This window comes from Morone saxatilis, unplaced genomic scaffold, assembly GCF_004916995.1.
Source record: "Morone saxatilis isolate NCDOM2014 unplaced genomic scaffold, NCSU_SB_2.0 Contig10, whole genome shotgun sequence".
NCBI lineage: Eukaryota > Metazoa > Chordata > Actinopteri > Moronidae > Morone > Morone saxatilis.
Genome location: NW_023339652.1, coordinates 15,040,080 through 15,057,158, shown reverse-complemented (window position 1 = coordinate 15,057,158; position 17,079 = coordinate 15,040,080). Strand labels below are relative to the sequence as shown.

At 39.6% G+C, this 17,079-nt stretch overlaps 1 protein-coding gene across 1 annotated transcript in view; it reads right to left on the bottom strand.

The window, feature by feature from the left end:
- Positions 1–17,079, bottom strand: part of ntf3 (neurotrophin 3) — a 35,927-nt gene that overhangs the window by 17,774 nt on the left and 1,074 nt on the right. The gene's annotated exons all lie outside the window — the stretch shown is intronic.

Here is a 17,079-nt window from a genome sequence, read left to right as displayed (position 1 = left end):
TGAGCTCAGAGAGTAGGGGAGACTGGGATAAGTTGAGCCAAAGGGTAAGTTGAACCACCCCTTGTTGCTAGGAAATGGTAAAAAACACTGATCATGCTGACCAAATATTATAGGAGGAAGGCATTCATTTACATTGGATCTGTTGAAGGTAAGACCACATGTGGTAAAGTGGTATAGATATTTATTTCTAAAAAAATAATATGCTGCTATATTATCAAAACAGTTATGTTTACACTCATTCTGTTTGTTTGAAGGGATGCACAACATCCTGAAATATATGCAGATATATTAGTTAGCAACAAAACTATGATTGCCTTGATGTAGTGATACTAAATATGAAAAATGGCTCATCTTACCCCAATCTCCCCTACTACAACAAGAATCACTGGTGATAAAAATGTTTGATAAAACATTGTGGTTAGTTTAGTTTCATGTGGTAACCAACCTATAGTTTCTCATGTCATTTTCACTTTAATTAAATATTATGTTTGTACTTTACAATTGCAAAAATGACTGAATTTCAGAATAATACAGCCACTAGAATAACACATAGGCTACATAACATATACACAGATGAGACAGATAGGACAGATGCAACAATTCAGCAAAAACAAGGGTTAGTAAAGACAGATTAAGAGGAGAATATCAAAGTTACATAACTGTAAATATTGTGTGATTAACTGTTTTTATTTATTTATTTGTCTTGTATTGCCTTTAATTGATAGTGACAGGAAAGAGAGAGAAAGAGGGAACACAGGTCGGGTTTCAACCTATGGCCGCTGCAGCAAGGACTCAGCCTTGGTACATGTGGCACCAGCTGTACCAGGTGAGCTATCCGGGTGCCCCAAATTATAAATAATCTTAAATTTTAGGATAGATCACAGACAGAATGCTCGATATCTAGATTCTGCAACCAACTGAAGCGTCATTGCCTGAGGTTCCCTGAACGTTGCACTGCAAACACACACTGGGCTGAAAGACACAACTGTTGTCCAGTCTGGACCACCAACAATGTCTGACCAGTTTTTCTGAAACACTGTAGACTAGCTACTGGAGTCCAAACTCAGTGGGGCTTAATGTTGCAACAGGAATAAACTAAGTATCTCTTTCATATTAGAATTGGATCAGGTAATATAAGTCAAACCCTGATTTTACTAGCTGCACTAATAATCAACATCAGACAAATTCTCAATAAAAAATACACACCTGACCCATTAGTTAGAACTTGTGGCTCCAGGCAGAAACCTGCTGGCTCAGGAAACCACAACTCTACCAATTTGAGACAGTGGCGAAGGATGGTGTGCGTTGCAGTTACCGTGGAGACCCCAGTGATGATGCAGTCAGGGCGCTTAGTGATGGGGCTTAGTGAGCAGTGTGCCAAACCAGCAAATCCTCCAGAGGGATTTTCACCCGGCAATGTCTGAGCCCTAATACTGTCCAATTGACTCCAGATGTTACAGCACACACACACACACAGAGAGAGAGGGAAAATGGCAGATAGAGTCTGTAGCTCAGTTTCCAGCCAAGTGTTTGTTCTGCAAACATTAATTCATCAACACAGAAAACACTGAACCGCAAAAATAAAACTTGACGAAATGTGTTGGAGGTGTCAACAGAAGTGCAAAAAGTGATGTTAATGCAAAACTCACACAAGATAAACTTGTTGAGAGTTACTGCATAAGTACTTGTGTTGATGAGAGACAGAACAACAGAACAATACAGACAGGAAGTTGACTGCAACTGATCTATCTGGATTGTTTGAATCTCAGAAAACATCTGGTCTGTTTTTGGAGGGGCAGTGAAGTTTTACAGGTTTTCCACTGATGAACATATTCTTGAAATATCCCAGGCAAGGGAAACTTGTAGTGCAAGTCAGAGATTATCAAGGAATTTTAAAAATGAGAATGTGTTTAACAACTTCGTTAACACTTTTTTTAATCATGGAATCATGGAATTTCTTTGGAATTTCTTTTTCTTCTTCCTCTATCTCTTTTTCTCGTTCTCCTGTAATTTTAGCCTCAACAACATCTTATTAAAAATCAAGGTTCTCCTCTTCTGAAACATTGGTGTTCTGTGGGTCACATTTAAAGTAATAGTTCAAGATTTTGTGAATTAAAATGATAGCGTTCTTTAAGAAAGTTGGAGATTGATATCATTTTCATAAATATGAAGCTATCCCAAGAAGCCAGTTAGCTTAGTTTAACACGTTTGTTTTACACCGTTTTTGTACAAATTAACCAAACAAGATTGAACGTGTTAATTGGTGAGCTCACCACTTCCTGTGGGCAGTGAAGTAACAGCACATTTTATTTGATTCAATTTGAAACCTCACTATGTGATTTTGGTTTTTACAGTGGGGCAGCTTCTCCTCCTTGACTTCCTCTACCTCCCACTTGCTCTCTTTTCACCCCCAGGGTGTTAAGGTGAGTGAAGGGAAGGGCAGAATTCCAATCATAACAGTGAATTATTCTTTGAATGTTTCGCTGTCTCCTGCCAGGTGAGTCATCTGCGTCATGGTGATTATCCCTTGAGAAAACTAATTTATGCCTCAGTGTGGTTGCAAAAGCAAGCCTCTTTGGTGTGGTGTGGGTTTGAGAGGGAAAGTGATGTATGAGCTGTGTGATAAAAGGTGGTGTGGAGGGTTGAAGCTTAGTACTCGTATTAAGATGCTTTTTTTTAGAGATGTCTGCTGTGCGTACACAAAGTTCTAACACAGAGTACATGTACATAACATACCTACAGGTACACATTGTTTCACCTGACAGACAAAAACAAACGAAAACACACACTGACTACATAATGGGTCTGACTACATAAACCAGCGAGAGAAGTAAAAATAAATGACTTTTCCCAGTCCACATATTACTCAAATTTTAAATCATTTATACCCTTTAGGCAACCAGTCCGAGCCAGACAGAGTTTTGTCTGTACTTGTGAAAACAACAACTGTTGAAAAGTTGACAGTGCTTTCAAAAGTGACCCCCACTTGATCATTTAATGCCCAATTTGTCTTGGTACAGACATGCGCCATTGTATGGCGTGGAGCAAAGGAAGCTTACCATCAGTCATCGGTCAGACGTCCTGGTTGGACAATGAACTGGTTACTCTGTCAGCGAGTCTATCCATCAGCCAAATCCAACAATAAAGCATGGCAGCCAAGCAAAGATTGTTCCCGTAAGCACTACAGACGAGCACTAAAGTATGATTGAAAAGTTGAAAAAAGAAAGTATGATTTTTCCCGCAGGACTGACCACCCCTCAGTTGTACGATTTCACCTCACAACTGGGAGAATATAAAACACAAATTAAAGCCGTTAGTGGCTCCAAATGGCAAAGATGTGTAACGGGTGAATTTGAAATTTATCTCCTGAACTATAACACCAGTAAACTGCACATAAACAATGCTGGTCAGTGAAGGAGGGGAAGATCTAAAGTCCTCCAAAGAGGTAACTTAAAGGCATCCTGTGGAGTTTTTGACCTCTAGTGGAACAATGTTTTTACCAGTGGTCCCTGTTTTGATTGATTGTTTGTCATACACAAAGAAAAAAACACTATTCCACTGATCTCCAACATGCCAAGAAATGCAGCAGTGCGGCAGAGAAGAAGAGGAAGACTGTGGAGGAAAAGCAAACATGGATGTAAACAGTACTGGTTTCAAACTTCAAAAGAAATTTCTTCCCCCTCTCATTTCTTGTCATCTCTAATAAAGCCAAAAATATCATATCATATCATATATTTATATAACGTTTGCTATATATATATATATATATAAAAGAAAATTTACTTTGCAAATGTTTTATGAGAAAGGAAATGGATTCAACACATTCCTCGAGGATACACACTGTGTGTTTTGGTGAGTAACACTGAATGTAAACAGAAAACTCCACAGGGCACCTTTAATGCTGTTTAGAAGACTTTGTAATTGTCTCTTGTGAAACCATTTGGCTCCTCTTAGTAGGAAATATAACACACCCAAGAAATTAGTGCAAAGTAGAGATGTTGTGTTCTATTTTGTTGTGGGCAGTAATTTTATGCTTTAGGCTGACACATTTCAAAAGCAATTAAGTATTGCACTTAACACTGTAAGTCGAAACAATAGAGGCCAAGATATCTTGACCTTACTCGCCTGTATGCCATAAGCTCTTGAAGATTTCCCATAATGCAACTCATTAGTGTCTTCTGTTAGACTATCTTTAAAACAGGTAAATGTACAGAGAAAACCCAGCACTGATGCAGAAAACACTGAGGGGCCACAGTATGCAGATAACATCATTCTGAGTACTCTGACAGTGGAACGGGTTTCAGTTTAACCAAGCCATCACACTTCAAACAGAGAAGATGATTTAATGAGCGAAACCAGCTGCTGAAGTGTTTGGGTGGCAAAGTGAACTTGCAGACTCGTTAACCTCAGTGGCACATGTCTGTCCCCACTTGGTCTGTAGGATAAACGAGTGCAGCAGCGATACACACGCTTGTTTAGTCCTTGTGTGATAGAGAAATAGAACGAGAAAAGCCTCTATCCATCTCCATCTTACACAACAGGCCAGACAGACACAACAGGACCGGCCGCAGTGTTAGATTTCTGCGGTTTGCTCGAAGCGCGAAGGAGAAGAATGTGTTATGACTTTGATGTGGTTTCATTGTGCCCTACATCTGACGAGGTCCATTCTGACTGGGATTACACGCACACACACACGCACACACACTGGGCAGAGGGTTATGCTCTTTCTTCCAGTTGCCCTCTTTTAAAAAAACAAACAATTTTCTGCATGATTTGTTTTCTCTCAAGCACAAGCACTAACCCTAACCCACATTTGTCTGTAGAAAGCACTCTGTAGTTACATTAAAGTTCACTTCAAGTCACACCAACACTCAAATCCACGTCTACTCCACAGGCAGAGACATGAGGCCCTCAGGAGGAGAGTGAACAAAGACAGAGCACAGGAGTGGGGTTGACAAATGAGAACTGTGTGATCTGAACACTCTGTAGGAGATGTGGTAGACAGAGTATCAGCACAGGTTGTGTGAGAGAGTGAGTGAGACAGGGCAGTAATAGGTTATAATAACCAACCCAAATCAGCCGTGGAGATCAGGAGGGCTAATCCGGTGTCAAGCCTAATAGAATCACAGACACAGGAATAGACTGTAGGGCTCAACAGTGGCTTTGACCTTGCTTCAGTGTGTGTGCGTTAGTGTGTGTGTGTGTGTTTATGATGGTGGTAGTATTTCCTGGATTAATGGTGCTGGGCTGGGTTACCAACCGGGCAAAGTGGGCAACTGCAGCGGAGCCCAAAAACTCCAAGATCCCCATAAAAGCTCCAGGCTGACAGTGTTCCAAAACTATAAAACACTACAACTATGAGGCACAAAATTATTTATAGAGGAAAGTATGGACACAGGTTGAAGCGGACCTTGATAGTGTTCACTGCAGTAGGATGTCTCAACTTGATCAAACTACCGTTTTAAGCCCTATTCAAGGATGGACTCCAGGCCCCAAGTCGGTACACCACTGGTTCCGATCAGGTGCTTGGACCCCAGTGTACCTGCTTGCAGGTATAGTTTAATTGCAAATTTTAAGTTTTGTTCTGTTTTTATCACCTGATCTTGAAGATGGTCCCTACTGTGTGTCAAAATCTATGTTTATACCTTTATTATTTCAGTTTGACTTATGTTTGATTTATGTGTTTAATCATATTAACATTCAGCAGAAGAGTGTGGAGAAATGGGGGCCCAGCAACTAATTTTAGCAGATTAATTTGGCCATGGGTCCACAGGGTATGTAGTCATTTTATACTGACAGGATATCTATAAATTTCTCCCCCATCCCTTTAAACTTTTGACATCAGTGTTTGTTTTACCACGGCGCATGGCGTTCCTGATGCCAAGTGGGAGAAATCTGAGCCCTCAAATTAAATCAGCACGTCTTTCTGGTAATTGCCATTAATTAGTTCTCAAACCATGGTAGATTAGATGAGGATCAAATGAGTCCTTAACATAATGTGTCACATGCAGCACAGATGATCCACCTTCCCCTGAGTGCTAAAAGAATCAACTGCATTAAATTCCAACAAGCGTGTCAACAACTACAACAGACAATTACTGAGCTTCCGGAACAAGTCATGATGAATTTCTTCACGATAGGATCTGCTCCGCTCTCTCATTCTCCCCGGCACTATTTGTCATCTGACTGAGATCTTAAAATGAGTTTTCTTTTACTGCCTGTGTATCCCATGGTTAAAGGAAAGATGGCGGAAATTATAGCCAATGACTGCACCAGTAGCTGTTTCCCGCTTATTATTATCCTGTTTGTCTGAATGAACGCTACAAACTTTGTAGCAGCTACTAGAGCTATGTGAATGCAAAATGTGTGTTTATTGTGTTTCTATAAGCGACTTCCCACTGTAACTTTTAAAAGAGGAAATATCCTCTTCTAAATGAAATGTTCAAATTAAATTCATAAACAGTAAAACACACCGTTGTTCAATTCAGTACAGTTTTCTGGTGCAACCTTACTTTGTCTGGTATGAGCAGTAGCTTATGGTGGCTAATGTTAGCTAACGTTAGCAAAGTTTAGTTTTACTTTTATAAACAAATATCTGCATATTAATGAATCTGTCTGCAAGGGACCAACATTTTGTAGTTCAAGTTATATTGACCAGTCACGTTTGAGCGGGCTTTGGTTGCATGCAGGTAAGCAGTCCATGTGGAGAGGACGATAGCTAAATCGTTGTCAGATAATAGGTTCCCAAACAGGCTATTTCTATATAAGGGACATTACAGAATCAGTTCCCTGACTTATTGAATTTTCTCAACTTGCACAGCTGTTACAACACCTTGTTACTATTTACAGTCATCCAATAACTTTCACTTGTTGTCACACATAGGCTTGTTTTAAGATCACCAAAAGTTCTCAACAATGAGACTTGTAAGGACATCCTCCAAAATGGGAACATTTCACTGGCCCTTACTGCCGTTTCATTTTAAGCTTACAGAGTTTGGATTAGGTTTAAGTGATTGGAAAGGTTTGGGGATGACTGCTGTTATAGTAGGTCATCATAAGTACAGTCACTCAAACATACATATCTGTTTGTTCCACTGGGTCTGCCGGTTCTGAAACCACAGGTCTGCATTAACTGTACTGTCAGGCACTTTGGATAAAAGCATCCCTGAACCAATTTATATGTTACATGTCTGTGCACATGTGTGTGTTTACACTGTAAAACATTTACTGCCTGGAATTCATCAATATTTCAAGATGTTTCAAGCTCCCAAAACAACTATTTTTGGGCAAAGGTCTCACGATGAGTCATAACTTTAATGGCAGCGCCTACTTTGCTTTACTTTCTATCCAGAAACCAGAATGTGCTCACATGTTGGGCTGCAACAGAGAAAAGCCTGTGTTCTCACCTACTATATGTCAGCTTCATTCCTTTGCCCAGATCAGACTTTGGTGTCGTTTTTGGCTCCTGTCTAAAAATCTTCTCCACACAGAAGGTGAGGATTCAAAACCTGCAAGTGAGATGCAAGTGAGCACGTTATTCAGATACTTGGCTGTCATACCTTTAATCTCTCAGGAGACAAATCCTGACCTGAAACTTATCAGTCGGTACCTGAGAATACACACAACTCTTTGAAGAATGACAGTATGTTTACATTTTTTGAATCTCCATCACTGTCAGAGTAGATACTGCTTCTGCGAAAACAACAGTTATCTGATTCCTGAATGAAACTCTTAAGCAGGGTTTTTAACTTCTGACAGTAAAGAGCATCACATCCTGGATGACTAATGACCTGTCAGCTATTTGGCTGTAGATTTGGTCTTATTTTGGTTTGGCAAAGAAATGGAAAATTTCATGGTTGTGCTTCTCATGCTCTCTCAACTTGTGAGTGGTAAGAAGAAAAGTGTTTCATCCTACCACAATATCCCAGTGTTGACAAGACATTGTTTAAAGATATGAGGGGTTGCCTTCCAAACGCAAATTACAGTAAATACATAACCTCTACTCAGCATGTCAAAACAGAGGCTTTAAGTGTCAAAAACAAAATTCTTTTGTAAGAAATTGTATAAAAATAAAATCATCTTCAATTTCAAGATTCCGAAGTTAAATTTTTTAAGAATACTGTAGCATTCCATTAAGGTTTCTGTGAAGCCCATAATGTCAAATTAGCATTACTGTCCAACTTGCCTACTTTCCCTGACATTTCAGTCAGTTATCCCTGCACAAGAGGGGATGTCCTTTTTCCACATGGGACTAAACTCTGGGAATGTTTTTTTCTCATGTAAAACACTGCAGCATTCTCTGTCCAAACCAGCACTTAAGCACTTTCATAATAAAACAAACACATGGACCGACTTTTATCATCTGGTCATGCCAGGACACATCATGTCTCCAGTCACATCAGGATGAATAATTGCAGTATTAATTTGAAACAAATATGAGTTACTGTAGCAAAGGAAACCACATCCATTTTTGTCTCAAAACATTTTGATCACAGTACAAGCATCCAAACTAAAGCGAGCAATCTGTCCAAAAAAACATCAAGTTGCTATTTATCTTTCTTTTTGGTACTCTGTCCTCTATTCCGTGCCAACACTGGTCATCCAAGCTATAACAAATCTGCTCAGTTGAATTCAGATTTACTTAATTCAGATTTAACTATGTCTGACTAGCATCATGCTGTGTCACATAGCCATGATATCCTAACTGGAATAGAAAGTACAGTTTTATTTCTGTCCATACTAAGCTCTCTGACCTTTTTACTGCATGTAGCGCCCCATGAGGTTGACATGTGGTTCAAAGTGAAATATCTTAACAACAACTAAATAGACAGTCAGGAAATTTTCTTTGGGGATTAAAGTTCCCAACTGACTCTTCCTCTAGCACCATCATGAGGTTGAAATGTTTGTGTTTCATAATAATTAGCAAATGTTACAAAGCTAATATGATAAACTTAGATGGTAAACATTATACCTACAAAATATTTAGCATTATCATTGTAGGCATGTTAGCATGCTGTTAGCATTTAGCTCAAAAGAAGTCACATAGCAGCAATGTTTAGGAATGAATGCCATAGGCTGAATATCTAAGTCTACAATCACAATAGAATCACCTCATTGTATGCATTCTTTATATTCAAACACCACAAACCATATCAAAAGTTTGACATGTTCTAGCCAGCTGTTCAGTTACACATCCACAGAACTAGAACATTTCATGCAAATGACACAGTGGCAAGTATGTGTGCATGTAGCCACAAGGCGTCTGAACTGTGCTCCTTGCCAGGACTAGTATTGAAAATAATGTGGAGGTAAAATAGCAACTACCAACGGTAGTGCAGTGCAGCATTTAATGCAAGGAAATTAATGTGCCCCAATTATTTTCCTGCTGAAAAGTTGTCTGGACATGTAAAGTCCTATGTACTGTCCTTCCAAGAAATAATGTTCAACATTTGGAGGAATAGCACCACTATAAATGTATATGTTGAGGATAAGGCATGGAGAAGCACTGACATTGGAAAGAGCTGTACTACTCCAGCTGTCACATTGCACACTCTGTCCTAAACTTAGTACCCATGCAAATCACTTTGTTTACCCCATCCATACATTTGAATGAATGCAGCTATTAAAGGCTTCATTTGCCTTTGATAATGTCCACAACTCTCTTGACTATTCTAGCTTTCTGCTTCTCATGCAATGAACACCTAGTACAAAAGAGGTCATGATGTCTAATCCCTTTTTTTCATTTGTGTTTTGCATTGCTTATTAGATGTAAACAAACAAACCACTGCTCTCTTTCCACATGCACTGTGGCAAGAAATCATGCTATTTAATATGAAAAAGATAGTATGCAGCTTGGTTTTCTTTCCCTCTGGTTTTACTAATTAATTCACCAACCATAAGGCTCTTGTGAGTTCAGCGCTGAGCTCAGCAATGTGACATTGAATCCATTTGTGTATTCACCCTCTTTTTATCCTGCATTTGTTCTTAAGGCTACTCATGCTTTAATGGTAAACAATGGAAAACAAACAGCACAGTAAAATTAGTTTGGTTTATATACTGCTTCAGACAAAACATTTTGTCCTTAAATAAAGGAGCTTATAAAACCACCAAATGGCCATATTAAGATAAAAGGACCCCACACACACGACACACAATCACAAAATAGGTCCAATAGACTTGAAAAACACAGAAAAAGTAATGGAAATGCATAAAAATAGGTTGTTTTTAGGATTAATTTGGCTAATGCTTTGAAGAAGGTACAGATTCCAAGCAGGAACATCAGGGTTCCTTTTCACCATGCAAGAACACTGAGACTGCAATTTTGTAAAACCCCATTTAAAGTTTTTTTTACGTTCCATTGCCATTCACCACCACCCAGACCTCGAAACCTTTAAGCTTCATTTATACTTCTACGTTATGAAGTTACACTGTACTTACTTTCAAACTACATGTTGGAGCTGTGGTGTCTACAGTCATTCTATGTGGGGACCTCAAGTACTCTGGCCAGTGCGTTTCACTTCTTTTGCTCTCCACACTACGTGGACTACAAACAGAAACCAGAATGCTTCCCAAACCAAAATCTTGTCCCTTGCCTACAGATTCTGTATTCTATAGAGATTATCTCCACTGCAAAGCCCTCATGTTGACACTGGACATAGATACTAAGAATGTTCCTGTCACGAAAGGCCTGGGGGATACCTAGCACTGTAAAAAGCAATCCACCCAGCAGCAACACCAGGCACAGCACTGAAGAGGAACAAGGAGGATGAAATCCATTTAACAGTGTGCAACCGGTGTTGACCTAACAATAAGGAGCAGTATCATTTGTTCTTTTGTATTTTAAAAAATACCTCTGCTACCCATCCCCACACCTTCATACCAACACACACAACTCTCAGCTGTCAGAGCCGCCACATGAACACACCACACCAGCACAATTTTTAAATCAATCCAGGCTTTCAAGTGCATTATCTGTGACAGATTACTAATGTCAGTAATCATACAGTGCTTTGGCAATTCTGTATCTGATTATGTCAAACCAATAAAGCCATTTGAATTTGATTACTTATCTCAAGCAAATTTCAAGCTGCACAATCAGACTTTCAAACTGTCAGTAAACATAGCTGCCTATGTTGACAAAAAAAAAAAAAAACATTTAAAAACCCATTGGATTATGCATTGTCACAAAGGTGAAAACAGGGCTGTTTTTCTTAGCTCATGAAAAGTTGACATTTTGGAGATACTCCACATTTTTCAAGAACCATCATCCTCACTTCCTTAAGAGCCACGTTTAGAGTTGGGATTTTGGCTTCAGGGTAAAGATTAAAGTTAGGATTAGTCTCATGTTAGGGTTAGGGTTTAGCCAAGTAGGGGACAAGTAGGGATTGGGTTTGTGTGTGAGTGTGTGGTTCTAAGCAGCAAGTCTCACCCTCGGGCCATCTGAACATCTGTCAGCTCAAATATCAAAGGTGGCCACTCACCTGACACATCAGTCCACACAGATGTCACCTATATCTCATTCCATAAGACAAAAATAAAGATAGACGCTTCCTATGTATTTGAGCTGTGATTATAGTTTCAGCCTACCTGGTATTACTGCTGTGAGGAAATCATCAGTGTAAAATACAGGTGAAACACAAGAGTCCTTTAACGAAAGGCAGGTTTTTCAGCTTTTTCATGGAGGTGATGTAAGACAGACAATTGGTCTGTGATGGAAGCACATTTAGTGTAATTATGCTTTACTTAAACATAATTTTAAGGTATTTGTACTGTATTGGTATTTCTGTATTGTTTTGTTTCCACTCCACTGCCTTTTGGAGTGAAATATTGTACTTTTTTGCGTTACATTTATCTGAAAGCTGTACTAACAAGTTACTTTTCAGATGAATAATTTACATTTAAAAAAAACATGAAAACTGTTAAAGAGTAAACCAGCCATTCCTGAATATTAGAGAAAAATCCCCCAAAACTTTATTGATGCAGCAGATTATAAAGGGTATAGTCAGTAACAGGGGCCATTTTTATTCAGAACAAGTACTTTTACTTTGCTGACAATACTAGTACAGCAGTTTTACTTAATTATTTTAGTTGGTTGTTAATTTGTTAAGTAGGTACGTTTTTAATTACTTTCAATTCATTGGTAAGTTTATTTAAGTAAATGATCTGAATACTTCTTCTACCCCTGGTGCAGTAAAAACATGAACAACCTTCCAGCCTCTATTAATATGTTTTATTGGCAAGTGGAGTTGAATTAGATCCTTAAAATACAAATAGGTGCTATGCGGTTGAACAAATTAACTATATTAACTACAAAATTGAACTACAATTCACTTATAGGATCTGCATAAGCAGCAGAAAACATGTCTGTATGAGTCAAGTCAGGAAACCTTCAAATCAGAAAGCAGCCAATTCGATTAGGGACCTGCTTCCAATAAATGAACTGTTAGCATACTGCTGGACAGACAGGAAGCTGCAGGAGACACTGTATGTACTGTCAATTTAATAGGATCCAGCAACGTCAGATCTAGACATAGGATCTTGGGATGTGGATTCATTTCTGTATAAAAATGGTCCACAGCTGCACACATACATACATAGATCTATTGCCAAGTTATAATCTGCATAAACAATAACCAAATTCGTAGAGGCATATAAGTGAGTGGAAGATAGGCTTGTACGGGAATTCATCTCAGTCGACGCTATCAGTGATCGGCCGTATCAGGATCGGGATGCTATCAGGAGGTCACTGAGTCTACCTTTTAATGTGGAAACAGAGGGAGTGGAAAGAATAACAGGCTGGGAGGGAGAGTCCGAGATGCAGAGGGGGATGTAAAGAGAGACAGGAACAAATGAGGGACATAAAGATCCAGACAGTGAGTGTGAGGGAGATAAAGAAAATCGTTGAGACATAGGCGCAGATTACCGGGTCAAAACGAACAAAAAGAGGAGGACTGAACTGTCATATGACTGAACTGCTGCGAAGGCCGAGCCTTACCTTGAAAACCACATGATCCCTATCTGCTCAGGGAATTGTGGGATTGTGTTGTGTGTGAAAGACGGTGAAACCTTTGTTTCGTTAGAGCTGCGCTAGGATTTCAGTTAAGATTTAGCGCTGTTTACATGGAGGTAAGCAGTTTAGGTTACAGGTTAAAGGAATGAATTCCCTAAATGAACATCCTGACATGTATATGTGTCTTTCAGCACACAACTCTTCTCCTCTGTGCTGTTTCTGCTCCACAGAGCTGAGAAAGCTGTCTAATCCAAATCCTTACAGCGTGTTTTGCTCTAACTAGCCATGAGAATGTGCAGCGTATAAACACTCGGCTAAATGTGTAAACCATCTCTGAATGGGCCAGGCTGTAAAACTGCAACCGTATAGAATGAAGGGGGACGGCTCGATCCACACAGGAGGGTAAAGGAAGTTTGGAAAAAATCCTTTATCCTAAACACAAGCTGAACAATCACTCATCCCTCATCGCCTCTCTCATCCCTTTGGAATGAAGCATCACAGACCTTCAGTTTACTCACATCACTTTACACAGGCCGGTTATTTAGGTTTAAGTCTGCAGATTTAAAGGACTAGCCTGTAAAGTGATGTCATTCATGTTCACTAACTTGCTAGAAAAAGGCTCTACAGACGCTTTAGGTGCTTGACCCTGTGTATAAAGTTAAACACCACATTTGACACAAATCTATTAGAAAAGTACTTAAGCTCCACTTGACTTTAATTAAGAAACCCTTCAATGTCTTGAAAAGCAGAAGCAACCTGCAAGAAACATCTGTTAAGTGCTTTTAGAGTTGCAGAGGAGTGATGGGTGGAGATGGCAGAAGTTACTGTTGCTGCTTTTGAATGTGACACGGATCTAACTGCACAACACATCTGTGATTGGATGTGACAGGTTTTATTCATTCTCTGCCACCAACTTTTTCCTCCTGATGCGTTTCCATTTAAAATTATTTTTCAAACATTGGACATGTTGAAAATAGCATCTAAATTCAAAGCTGGTGACTGGATGATTTGGACATGTAAAACTTGATTTTCCTTAACGCAGAATAACATTGTATTGTGTTGCTACAAAATAAAAGTGCCTGATATGAATTTGGATCTGGATCAGTACCAAAATCCTGATGCAAGTGCAATGGCATTCATCAATTTCAATTAAAGGATAGGTTCACAATTTTGCAAATCTTAAAACAAAATTCAGGTGCCCACACTGAAAAAGTTTTACTTGCTGTAATAACTCCTCCTGTTCATACTGGCCTTCAAGAGATCTCTTTGTAATGTGTTTCTGTAAGTGATGGGGGAAAAAGCAGTTCTTGTTCAATGTTGCTTCAGAAGTCTGAATTTGACAAATCAAGTGATTATCTTCCAAAGTTACTGTCATTTCAGCAGAAGAAGAAGAGAATTCAGTACAAAAAATACTAACATTGGAAGATATCCACTTAATTTGACAGACTCAGACTGCTTAAGCGTCATATTAACTTCAAATAAACTTTGGAACATATTTTTGCCTGGAACAAGGACTGTCCACCACCTCTTAACAGCCAGTATGTTCATACAGTATTGATTTAAGACAAAAAACCTTTTAATGATATCTTGGTACAAATACAGGTGATGGTGCTCTCCTGTCTAGTCTGTCTGCACAGTTCCAACGACTTGTAACTTGTGGCAGGGCCTGATTAACTGAGGGGGGGCTCTGGGGTAAGGTTTGCAGTTGGGCACCTGCTGACCCTCCCCGCCTTCCACCCTCTGTGCATTACATTTGGACCCCGTCACCTCCGAGTTCCCATAATGCCAGTACAATCAATACCCCTATCCTGGATGAATAGTTTATTAGTGTTACGTCAGTGGTTATTTGACATTTGACACAAAAATATTTTTCAAGGAAATACAAAATACATTCGGACTCCTCCTGCTGGGAAAGTTTCCCCGAGTCCTCATCCTGTTATCTACTGAAAGATCCCCTCCAGACATGTATTGGGGATATATATAAATAGTCTGCCTGGAACAATGTGTGTCTGATCTGCAAAAGAAAAAAATATAATTTCCATATTTAAATCCTTCAAAAGGCATCTACTCCTTCTACCTTATTAAAATAATAATCTATGATTATGCAAATGTTGTTAATTTCTAAAGTTTTCCAGCTGAACCCAAGATGTCTCCTACCTCACTGTAACACTGAAGTAAATCGTACCCAATCAACTGCTTTTGTTATGTTTACATACTCTTTTCTTTGTGTTAGTCCGACAGGTTCAGATTTCTCCAGATTTTGAGGCAGCTTTATGACTAAAATGTCATGTTGTCTTGTATTCTGTGATGTAATGAAGTTGTTGGGTTTTTTTTTCTTTTTTTGGGTTAATATTAATAGTAAGAAAAATCTGAATGTGTAAACATATTAAATTACATTACACATAATGACACAGCATGAGGAGAGCTGAAGAAATGTGCAACATCATATGTTGAGTGAACAGATTTCCAGAACAGGGAGGTTTAAGGACACCACAACTTCCAGTCAGTCCCTCTGGAGGTGTCATGAACCCAAATGAATGAAACATCTGTGGTGGGATAACACCAACGGTACACCCAGGCGGCCTTTTTTCCTCTTTAAGTGTCTGGCTGATGCTCTAATCCAGGGGGGGAAATCATCAGTGACTAAGAGCACAAGTTAAACAGTTACCTCACATCATTTCATCTGTTTGTTTAATATCAACAAAAGGTTAATCCCCATTTGACAGATGGACATTTTTACACCTGTAGGCTTACAAGCATACAACCACACATTTCAACAGCACCCAAAACTGCTGCAGTTAATTGTGAGACAGAGCATATGAGATGTCTTCCCACCTGCTGTGTGCATCATTTAATACATACTTCGGTCCTGATCTTTGACCTTTTTTTTCTGACGGCTGTCAGGGATTTAAACCAGCAACCTTAGGTCCAAACTGTTTCGTAATCCTTGAGGCTAATAAGTTTGTGTGCTGCAACATAAATAAAAGAAATTGGGGCAACAGATGAAACAGGCAGAGGAAGGGAAGCGAATAGAGGAGCTACATACACAAAAGCACAAAAAGGTTGGAATGCAGAGCCAACGGGGAATAACAGGAACTCTCCATAATAACATTATCAGTTTATTAAACCACCTGGGAGCTATTTTGGCCCCTTTGTACCCTTATCTACTTTATGTTATTCCCATGAGTCCAGCCCATAATCTGTTCACACCCCTCACTCCTAATTCTTCTCTCTTCTCCTCCCGTAAAACACAAAACGAATGTTGTTAAACTGAGTCGTTGCAGCTGCACTGCACCCAGAGCTCTAACACGCACATAACAGCCCACAGCTGTAGTAGAAAGCTTATCTCAGGGCGCCTGGGAGGCCATCCTAGACTCAAGTGCCCATAAAGGGAGTTACAAAATGGAACCGACCCCTGTCTCTCGCCTCCTTCCTTGCGTCCTTATTTCCTTGCCCTGCTGTATGCCTGCATGTCAGGAGGGGCTGTGCGTCAAATCCGCCCGCTGCAACAGCTGCTCCAGCGGCCTCCGTGCACACTCATGCACACATGCACGCGCACACATAAGTGGACTCCCACAGCAGCAGGAAAGCATCCACCAAAGGCTATAGACGCCCACTGATGGCGCACCATTACGCAAAGCTGCCCAGACCACATGTCATATCAGACACAGACAACTGCAACGCAGCACTGTTAAAGCAATTATGCAGAATTGCCTCTATGCTCTGTTATCACACTGGACACACACACACCTACAGACACACACACACACAGCAGGAGTATTTTTGGGTTACTGGGCTATTTGGCTGTAATCCCATCAACAGCTCCCAACATACAGATTCTGGTGTCTGGGGGGAAAATTACCCCTACATGTCTGAGGGGGGGAAACAAGGAGGTATAAAATTCAAAACATTAATCCAAACTCTGCACAGGAAACTTCAGCTCCAAAAAGTGAAGAAAATGTTGATTTTTGAATTCTTATTTGTGCTCATTTGTTTTGAAAGTTTTTTTTTAATCCTTAAACATGTGGAGGTCTTTAACCTTTCGTTTTTGATACACATAATCGCGTGTT